We start from the raw sequence: 12,015 nt of genomic DNA, 5'->3' as shown, positions 1-12,015 counted from the left end.
AGTGGTACTAAAATAAAACAAAAACCAAACTTTAGGTATAGTTGAAAAAATTAAAAATTTAAGTACTAAAACGGACCAAAACTGATAGTTTAGTTGGTAAACGCGTGGTTTACCCTTAAAACAATGAATAAAATGTAAATTCGTGTGTATTTTGTAGGCGAATTGAATCATATTTATTTTCAAATGGTAAGTTCGACGAGAACATATATAATTATATCTCACAAGAAAATAATTCTTACAAATTATGATTCTGTCAATTTTTGTTAACATATCGTATGTAAATTATTCATACAAGAAGTATACATATGTTTCTTTTGTTTGGTTGTGTTGTGGGACACCATCGGGTGGGCAAGATGTGGCCAAAATGATGGGAATGGGCAAGCAATTTAGCTTTTGCTTTTAAAAGCCTTGCGATATGATTTTGTTTAATGTTTAATTATGGCTTTGTCTTTATCTTTTCCTTTGATTGATTCAACCGCGGTGATTAAGCATGTACATTTAGATGTGTGTGTATGTATGTATATATATATGTATGTACATGTATATGTACATGTACATGTACATGTATGTTTTCTAAAAGAAGTAAAGGCAAAAGTGAAAGTCCATTTTGGAAACATTGGATCCCTTAAAATAAAATGATTGCATAGGCAAGCTTTTGTCTCGGTTTATACATTTTGTACCTCATGGCCTTGCCATTAGATGGACCATTAATTAATATAAGGGTCTCCTCTCAACCATTTGATAATGACGTTCAATCATTCTGTTGTAATCGTTGGTGTGCTCGAACACGTGAGCTCTAAGAACAATAACGATTCCTTTAATCATTGAGGTAAGTTGGTTCGTGCTTAAACATCCTCTTAAATTAACTAAACAAGATCAAACCAAAGTCAAAACCTTGTTTTACAAGATTCAACCATGTATCATAATTTGTGCTTTTAAACTATTTGCTTTGGTTTGAGTGTGTTATAAATAACTCTTTAACTTTTCTTTTTCTTTTTCTTTTTTCTTTTTTGACTTAATTAAAGATTGCATTTTCGCACGATAAATAAACATATATGATTGTTGGGGACCCCCTAATCCATCATCATTCACGCATGTATTCATGCATGGCATGCCCACACTTTCTTCTTCCTTTACTACATTTTTTTGATAAATTTTACTAATACTAAAACTATATATATATATATCATTAATATATGTTTAGATCGGGTCGAACTATTGTATGTCATTAGTAAATTTATATTTGTTTAAGATCGATTTAATTTAAATTATGGATCTTAAATTTTATTTATATTTGTCGATATTCACGCATAAGATTACTCTAAATATATTTTAAACGTATTTATATTTTTATTTTTTTTTGAAAAATAAATTATGTTGTTTTAAAGTTAATATTTAGAGATTTTATTTGTTTTGCATTTAATTAAAATTTTAACTATATGCCCTAATTCTGGGCCAATCCCACTCCTATTGGGCTCACTTCACTTCAAATTTTACACATAAATGCCCAACAACAAGATAAATAGTAATCAAGTAATAAACAAGTTATTTTAGTGATTAAAGAAATAGTTGTTATTGGGTCTCAAGTTCGAGTATCAGAGACTGTAAGATATTCGAGCTTTCATTGTCAAATGGTTGAGAGTCTTTAGAACATATATTATCTACAACTTGTAAGCATACTAGATTAATAAAAAAAACCGATCAATAATTATAATTAGCATGTATAGCTAGTCTACCATTTTTATTGGTTAAATGTTAGTCCTTACACTATGTACAAATTATAGATTTAGTCTCTGTAATTTGATTAATTTTAGTCCTTGTACTTTTTAAATTTTAAAGTTCGGGTCACAATATGTCAATATAACCAGAATTAATTTTAAATCTGCAAATTACACATGCTATATGGAGTAATAGCATAATTTAACATATTTAATGACTATTAGGGGTGAGAAAAAATTATTTGACTCAAAAAATATTTTTTTTAGTTACTCGAGTCAAATTGAACTAGTTGTTTAAATCAAGTTTAAATTTTAAAATTTTGAATAAACGAAAAAAATCAAATATTAAAACTACGGTTTAGTTATGTAATTTGTTTGTTTTTTGTGATTCGGTCCATGATTTCATTTTTCTTTAATTCTTATTTCATTTAAGTCTATTTTTATCAAATTTGAACAACGTGTTCCTTACTTAACTACTTTAGAATACATGTGCAACCTCAATTCCTCTTTTCGACAACATTTTTTTTTTGTAATTTAATATCTCAACTTTACATTTTATTTAAGTTGGTCTTATAACGTTAACTCTTTACAAAGCCTTTCTTCTCATCAATTTCTTGATTCCTTTTACTGTTATCAACGTTTTGTCTCCAAAATATATTCTTTAAAATATAACATTATAAATATATCATATAATTTCATATGATATTCAATTTATTACCAACAACCAGTTGGTCTATTGGATAATATTCAAAGTTTACGAATGGAGCAAACTGGATTGAAAATATCGCCCTCGTCTCTACATACAGTACCCGATCTAGTTTTATTTTCATTCAAACAATTGACATATTAAATTTTAATCTTTAAATTCTATTTTGTATTTTAATATTTTACTTTTAGTTGGGAGCATCACGTCATGTTTTTTAATGTGTACTTATTTTCATGCTATATAAATTAACAATACATAGAAATAATATAATTTATTACAATTTTTTTTTTTAAAAAAAGGTATCAGGTGAGCTTAGGTATTCGCTACTAATTTTAAATTTGGTCTACATTTCAATCTTATTTTTATAATTTAAATCCTATTAAAATTAAGAATTATATTCTAAATTTAAATAAATAATCCGATGCTTGATAATCAGCTTATGAAAATAAATATATTTTTTTAATTATTAAAAAAAAGCTTATGAAAATAACAAGCCTTTTTGTGGAGTAGGGATCGGCGTTATTAAAATAATAACCAAAAATTATTTTTTTGGAAAAGTACCCGCATACCATATTTGTTAGAAAAATGTAAACTATACACTTATGACTAATTCGCGTCCTAAAAATACGAGAAAATGCCTCGCTTTGTACAAGGCACGAGATACGTCCAACGTGGACACACTTTTTAGAGAATGCAATTTAATATTGGTTTTAATGACATCGCATTACGCATAACGTGAGGTTCCTGAGATATTAAAACGTCCCCATAAATTTATTACGAGTGGTATTTAACACACCTCACGTGTTCCAATACGCGAGGTATATAGTTTTCCAACATAAATCGTAAGTGCTTATAGGCATGTTCTAGGGGTATTTTCAGGTATTTAATGTAACACCCATAACACATATAATTATACCTATACAGATTATAGATGTTATCCGAATTTTCTAAAAACCATTCTATAATTTGAGAGCGATTTAAAATTTCCATTTCCTTAAAATGGTAACTAATATTATAAAAATACCATATCATAAAAAGTAAGTTTCATTATAACCAATTTAATTCAAAAGATTTTTAATTATGAATAGTACCTGTAAATAGTGAAGAGTGGGGGAATCGATTCCCTGTAGCAAGGGAATCAATACCCTTTTACAATATGAAATTTTTTGCTTAAAACCGTGGTTACTGTTCATGCTACAGTACTTCCGAAAATTTACATATAAATTCATAAAAATTCACCTTTCATCACTATAAAAATTTCCAAAATTAATTAAACAAATAAATTGAACATTTTCAAATTTACATGCCACTATCTAAAATCAAATTTCACAATAGGATGTCTTACTGATATTGAAATATACCTTTCGATGCTTGATGTCGTTCTGAACTCTTTATTTTTATTCTTTGCTTTTTTACCTACGCGTGAAAATCATCACACGCTAAGTATAAACTTAGTGAGGCAATTAAAACAATAACAGTGCAATACAAGTCATGCATGATTTTCAATGTCAAAATTCGAGTTTCCATAAAATCATTTTTCTAACATAAACAATATTTACCATGATCAAAATAATATAAAATCCCTTACCATTTATCCCATAAGCTCGTAAGCTTATTTTATCAATATACTTGTCATTATTCCATAACCATATACCATAGAAAATAACCATAAACAATAGACAATAGCCTAATATACAACCCTGAGGACCCTGGGTACACGAGTCAAATATAAGCACCGTAGTGCTATCCCGAATATGACACATAAGGTCGTGTCCACCATCTGTACTAGGTATCCTTAAGTACAGTCCCGAATATGACACATAAGGTCGTGCCCACCATATACACTAGGTATCCTTTAGTGTATTCCCGAATATGCAGCCTGCTGCTGGACTCTATGGCATGCCAACTATACCCTGTCCCTCAATGACTTACTTGGGCATACAGTCTATTTTATTTAATACATCCATGGCAAAGCTATTATCCATATTTAACAATGGGGCAGTTCATACCCGAAATAACAAACATGGTAAAAATCATATGCAAAAATCAGTGAGCAATGCATTTTAATTTCATACTCTGACATATCCATATCAATTTATAAAAATGATATAAAATCATGCCGATATAAACAAGGTCGACTTATCGCAAGTCTTCCTTATGATGTATAAAACATCCATGTATAATTTCATGCATGTATTGCACTCACCTTGACACTTTATGTCTTTCAAAATATATGAGCCTCACTATTGTTCCATAGTATACCATTTTCTATTTGATTTGCTTCGGTCACAAATCAAACACGATCTGTATAAATCATAAATTCATAATAATCCATATGTTAGTATTTTACTAACATAAATACATTCCACCATATTTCCATACTATATTTGAAAATCATCATCTAACAAAATATCCAACTCTTAATAATTCCTTATAACATTTGAACCAACTTTTCCAATTTACTCCAAATGGTCTTCACCATTTTACCACTTAAATTCTTAATACCAATAACTCCAACATTAAAATTATTTCCATTCAAATGCTTTTACAAAAGCATAAATACATTTAAGTATCCCAACTATGCAATTGTTGTACTTAAATCACCAATCATTTCAATCTTCCCAAAATAATCAATTTCACATTTAACACTCATTTCATTTCTCAAACAATAATTCCCAGCATAGTACATCAATTATACAACTCTTACACAACAACCCATAAATTTCCAGAATTCAGACAACTCGCACTATCCTTAAAGAATCATTATTCTGTATTGATATAGACACTGGAATTCAATTTTGTTTCTTCCGTTAAAAACTAGACTCGAATACGAATCTATTCATATAAAGAAATCCTTCTAATTCATTTTGTACAATTTATAGTGAATTTTCAAAGTTCACCAACATAATTTGTTTTGTACAGAATTCTGCTGTCCGACTTTTCTGACATTTCCTCAGTTAAAAATTCATATATATTTGTATACAACTTAAAATTGATCCCCGTTTCTTTTAAACAAAACTAGATCCATATATGAACACAATATATAAAAATAACCTCCAAATTATTTTTATATATTTTCTGGTGAATTTTCGAACCTACTGTAATTCCCAAAATCTAAACTATTTTTCTTTAACCTCATCCTTATGTTCTTCATCAATTCATACAACCTCAAGATCATCAATAATCATCATCAATTTCAACAACCATAGTATAAACCCAAATTTCCAGATTTGGGGATATTTGAAATCAAGGTATATTATCATGCAATATTGGTACCAAATAATAGCGTTTTTCGCAAATAACCATTTTCTATTTTCATCATACTCATAATCCTAAAGAAATTGCTTGAAAAAATGAGTTGAAGATCTCTTACCTTTGAAGAAACCCACGCAACTTTTGGAGGAGAAGATGAACACATTTGGTTGAAATGTCATCTTAATTTACATTTCATTTCACTTTAAATGAAAATATTATTCATTTAATTGTGATAAGACCAAAACACTCTTAATGAATCTCCAAAATCACCATAAAACCAAGCCATCTGATATTACAAAGTCAAATATAATTTAATTTGACTTTGACCAACGAAAATGCCATGAAATTTTCAAAACTTGCGTTTTAGTCACTAAATTCCACTGTTTCGGTTAAATCTAAAAAATTGCACATTTACAATCCAACTTTCTCTGATATAAAATATTACAATAATATTTCCAACCATTTTATAACATCCTTCAAATTTTTGTAACATTCCAATTCGATTCGAATTTTCGATTCCTTATCGGCTTTAACCCTTTCTAATTTTTCTTTACTAAAATTCCAAATCCAAAAATATGATTTTATAAAACTCCACTCTCAAGAGTAAACCATCATTTATGGAATAAAAATCTTTTTAGAAAATTTATCACTTAATTCCCTAAACTTTTCCCAAGTTTTATACTTTAACCATTAAACTTTCAAAATTTTCGTTCTGGTCATTGTCTAAATTTTTGGGATATTACAATTCTCCCATCCTTAAGAAAATTCATCCTCGAATTTTAAACTTTCTATGAAAACACTAACTCCTCTTTTTCCCTTGAAAATTCATAACTCCCTTTTGGTCTTGCCAACTTCTTAAATTCTGATTTTTCCTCCTAAATTTGAGAACTTTGTGAAGATCATGCAAATCATTAGATTTGAAAGCTTTTTAATCCAAATCTTCAACTTGATATTAAAATATCTACACATTTACATATCATTCTCTCTCTTTTTTCCAAGTAACGACCTTGACACTATGATTTTGCTAAATCACTTTGTCTAGAGAATTCCCCTTGTTATGCAGTTATTTGATTTCTCGAGCTAATATCCGACCTGGTTTTTCTTTATAAGTCAAATATGGTCAGATCTTAATTTCCTTTGATGCAATGACATATGAAAGATCCAATAAATCTTAGACTTAATTTTTCTTTGTGTTTTAGCCGCAAAATATTTTTCTAAGGCGATACCTTAAGAAAAACTTTATCACCTTCATGGAAATTCAATCTTTTTTCACTTCAAGCCTGCATAAGAATTTTGCCGATTAAATATCGTCTTGAGATTATCTTTACTTTATCTTCGACTTAATTCAATAAATCTGAGCGAACAAGATTTCGATCTTTTAACTTGAACCCATTCATTGGTGTTCGGTATTTTCTCCCATATAAAGTTTCATACGGAGTCATCTTGTTACTCAATTGATAACTGTCATTGTAGAAAATTTCTACTAAAATTAAATGCTTTTCCTTTCCCATGATTCCTTGGAATCAATCACACATGCACTCAACATATCTTCAAATATATGAATAATACTTTCTGACTTACCATCCGTCTGTGGATGAAAGATCGTATTGAAATTAAATCAAGTACCCAAAACTTTATGCAATTATTTCCAAAATTTTTAAGTAATACCTTGGATCTCTGCCCGATATAATGGATATTGATTCCCTTGTATTCGAACTATCTCCTTGATATACAATTCTGTATATTTATCCAATGCATAGCTAATTTGCACTGAAATGGAATGTGCCGATTTAATTAACAGGACACTATCACCCAAATTGAATCCTTTTTATTTGATGTCAAAGGTTGTCCAATAACAAAATCCATAGTGACTCTTTACTATTTCCACTTTGGAATAGAAATCAGTTGCAACAATTACGAAAGCACTTTATGCTAAGCTTTTATTTGTTGACATGTCAAATATATAGCAACAAACTCAGTAATTTTTCTTTTCAAACCTGGCCACCAAAATGACTCTTTACATCCTGATATATTTTGTTCCCACTTATATGCATAGTCAGTGGAATATAACGTGCGTCAAAAAGAATATCTTTCTTCAACTTATCATCATGAGGAATACAAATTCTTTCTCGATAAAATAGACATTCTTCAGACTTGATTTCAAAGTCTTTAGTCTTGCATTTTTTTTTCACAAGTGAAATATTTTCCAAGCATCTGCCATCTTTCTTTTGTAGCTCTATTATCCGATATAAAACCATCGGTTTTACTTTTAATTCATCCAATAGTGCACCATTTTCTATCAACAATAGTTGCACATCCATAGCTCGCAAAGCTGTAAAAGTTTTTCGACTAAGTGCATTTACTACACATTTGACTTACCTGAATGATAATTAATTATCAAATCATAGTCCTTTAAAAGTTCTATCCATCTTCGTTGTCTCAAATTGAGCTCTTTTTGAGTCAACAATTATTTCAAACTCTTATGATCCATGTAGATGTGGCATCTCTCACCATACCAATAATAAAGCCAAATCTTTAGAGAAAAAACTACCGCTACTAACTCAAGATCATGAGTATGATAATTCCTCTCATGCATCTTTAATTGTCTAGAAGCATAGGCTACCACCTTACTTTCTTGCATAAGTACACCCCAAATCATTATGAGATGTATCACTATACACTACATGCTCTTTGTCCGATTCTGGTTGTACCAACACTTGTGCTTCCGTTAAAATATTCTTTAAAGATTTAAAACTCTCTTGACATTTCTCAGTCCGAGCAATTGAAGCATCATTTCTCAAGAGCTTGGTCAAAGGAGAAGTAACCATCGAAAAGTTTTTTGCAAACCTTCGATAATAACCAACAAGTTCCAAAAACTTTGGACCTTTGAACATTCTTTGGAGGTTTCCACTCCAATATTACTTGAACTTTATTTGGATAAACTCTTATGCCTTCTGCCGAGACGACATAACCAAGAAAAGCAACTTTTAATAGCCAAAACTCACACTTTGACACCTTGGCATATAATTTTTTTTATCCTTAATTATCTCGAGCACAAAACGAATATGAACATCATGCTCTATCTTTGTATTCAAGTATACTCGAATGTCATCAATACAGACCACCTCAAACTGATCTAAGTAATGTTGAAATACTCGATTCATAAAAATCCATGAATGCTGCTAGAGCATTTTTCAAACCAAACGTCATTACTACAAACTCGTAGTGTTTATACCATTTCCTAAAAACTATCATTGTAACATCTTCCTCTTTAATATTTAACTGGTGACATCCCAATCGAATATCAATTTTTGAGAACATTGCTGCTCCTTTTTAAGCTGATTAAGCAAGTCATAACTCCTTAAAATAGGATATTTGTTCTTGATAGTTACTCTGTTTAACTATCGATAGTCTATGCATAATCGCATATATCCATTTTTTATAAATAATATCGATTTACCCTAAGGTATAATTTTCGGTCTAATGCATCCTCCATTTATCAACTCTTGCATTTGTTTATTTATTCTTTTAGCTCAATCGCTATCATTCGATATGAATCCATAGATACAAGATCAATGCCTTAATAACCCTTAATATTGAATTCCACCTCTCAATCTGGAGGTAACCCATAATAATACATCTAAAAAGACTTATGAAATTCCAAAGTTATGGAAATAGCATATAATCTTACTTTAGATACTTGAGTATCTATTACCTTAGCTAGAAAAGCTATGCATCCTTTTTACATCATCTTAATCGTAACCATTGCTGATATCACTTATTGATGATTTCACTTTTTCATCAATCATTAAATTTTTTATTTCTCTGCATTTTTTTTAAATTAATCGCTTCTTGCGACCAATAACCCAACTTTAATACAGAGACAACCAACTCATGATCAAAATAATCTTAACTCATTAATCCCATCGGATTCATCAGAAACATAAGCTCCTGAATCTTTATTGAATCTTTACTATTTGTCCCTTTAACACTTGTATCATGACCGTGATCTATGATCTTCTACTATAATATCACTCGATACCAAGTAGAATTGAATATTTCTACTTTGAAATTCCTTATTTCATTCTTAAGGAAATATTTATAACTTTTCCAGATCCATAGAAATTATTCTTGAATAATTAAAACCTTTTCCATCTCCAAGGAAAGTCTTAATGTTCACATCATTCAATAAGAAAACTTGATAAATTTGTAGCAATAACTTCATAGCAGTTAATGCTAATATCACACTAGTAAACAAATTTACTCATTTTCTTATCATTACGAACTTGACACTTTTAAAGTTCTTGAGAATCCATCTCAATCTAAACAATAATTCATTATAGCATGGAAAGTTGGACAATCCATTTTCACATATTTACCTTCACAAGGTAACTCTATCCAATTTTATGGACTTGATATCCATTCTCAAACCAACTCATAACCATTTGATTTACTAATAATTCAACTTTCTTTAAACGTTTAGCGGAAATCATATTACCGCTTATTTATTTCCTCTTGCTCAAATCAACAATGCTTTTAACAATTTATTGCCTAGCTTAAATATTTCTCACTTATTTAAGCTTACCTGGAGAACCTCAGAATCATCACTAGATTCAGAAATCTCCTCTAGATCCTCATCCGATTCGACTTTTCTTGTAAATCATTCAAACTTTTTAATCGGTTCTTTCCATTTTAAAACTTCGTTGAAACTGAAGCATTTCTTCCACCAAATGGAGAAAAATCCTTTATAACATCCACCCTTCTAAGGTGTTTTATATAAGTCATGTCGGGTCCCTTTTTGATCGATTTCAATCTCGACTTTCTTTTCAACATTTTCCACTTTCTAACCTTTGTCTCTAATTCAAACATCTGAACATAGTCAGAATTATCATACTTTATTAAAAGTAACTTTACTCCCAATAAATATCATCATAGTATATATACAAATATCAGTAACTTTTGACATCATAGTGGCATGTATATAATTTTAAACACAAAACAACCTCGGTTTAGTCCTAGAATCGGCTAAACCTGTAGTTCTGATACCAATAAATGTAACACCCATAACCCGTATAATTATACCTATACAGATTATAGATGTTATCCGAATTTTCTAAAAACATTCCATAATTTGAGAGCGATTTAAAATTTCCATTTCCTTAAAATGGTAACTAATATTATAAAAATACCATATCATAAAAAGTAAGTTTCATTATAACCAATTTAATTCAAAAGATTTTTAATTATGAATAGTACCCGTGAATAGTGAACAGTGGAGGAATCGATTCCCTGTAGCAGGGGAATCGGTACCCCTTTTACAATTTGGAAAATTTTGCTTAAAACCGTGGCTACTTTTCATGCTACAGTACTTCCGAAAATTTACATATAAATTCATAAAAATTCACCTTTCATCACTATAAAAATTTCCAAAATTAATTAAACAAATAAATTGAACATTTTCAAATTTACATGCCACTATCTAAAATCAAATTTCACAATAGGATGTCTTATTGATATTGAAATATACCTTTCGATGCTTGATGTCGTTCTGAACTCTTTATTTTTATTCTTTGCTTTTTTACCTACGCGTGAAAATCATCACACGCTAAGTATAAACTTAGTGAGGCAATTAAAACAATAACAGTGCAATACAACTCATGCATGATTTTCAATGTCAAAATTCGAGTTTCCATAAAATCATTTTTCTAACATAAACAATATTTACCATGATCAAAATAATATAAAATCCCTTACCATTTATCCCATAAGCTCGTAAGCTTATTTTATCAATATACTTGCCATTATTCCATAACCATATACCATAGAAAATAACCATAAACAATAGACAATAGCCAATATACAACCCTGAGGACCCTGGGTACACAGTCAAATATAAGCACCGTAGTGCTATCCCGAATATGACACATAAGGTCGTGTCCACCATCTGTACTAGGTATCCTTAAGTACAGTCCCGAATATGACACATAAGGTCGTGCCCACCATATACACTAGGTATCCTTTAGTGTATTCCCGAATATGCAGCCTGCTGCTGGACTCTATGGCATGCCAACTATACCCTGTCCCTCAATGACTTACTTGAGCATACAATCTATTTTATTTAATCCATCCATAGCAAAGCATATTATCCATATTTAACAATGGGGTAGTTCATACCCGAAATAACATACATGGTAAAAATCATATGCAAAAATCAGTGATCAATGCATTTTAATTTCATACTCTGACATATCCATGTCAATTTATAAAAATGATATAAAATCATGCCGATATAAACAAGGTCGACTTATCGCAAGTCTTCCTTATGATGTATAAAAC

Source organism: Hibiscus syriacus, unplaced genomic scaffold (genome assembly GCF_006381635.1).
Source record: "Hibiscus syriacus cultivar Baekdansim isolate YM2019G1 unplaced genomic scaffold, ASM638163v2 tig00002840_pilon, whole genome shotgun sequence".
In the NCBI taxonomy this organism is placed as follows: Eukaryota; Viridiplantae; Streptophyta; class Magnoliopsida; order Malvales; family Malvaceae; genus Hibiscus; species Hibiscus syriacus.
Note: the sequence above shows the minus strand (reverse complement) of the source record.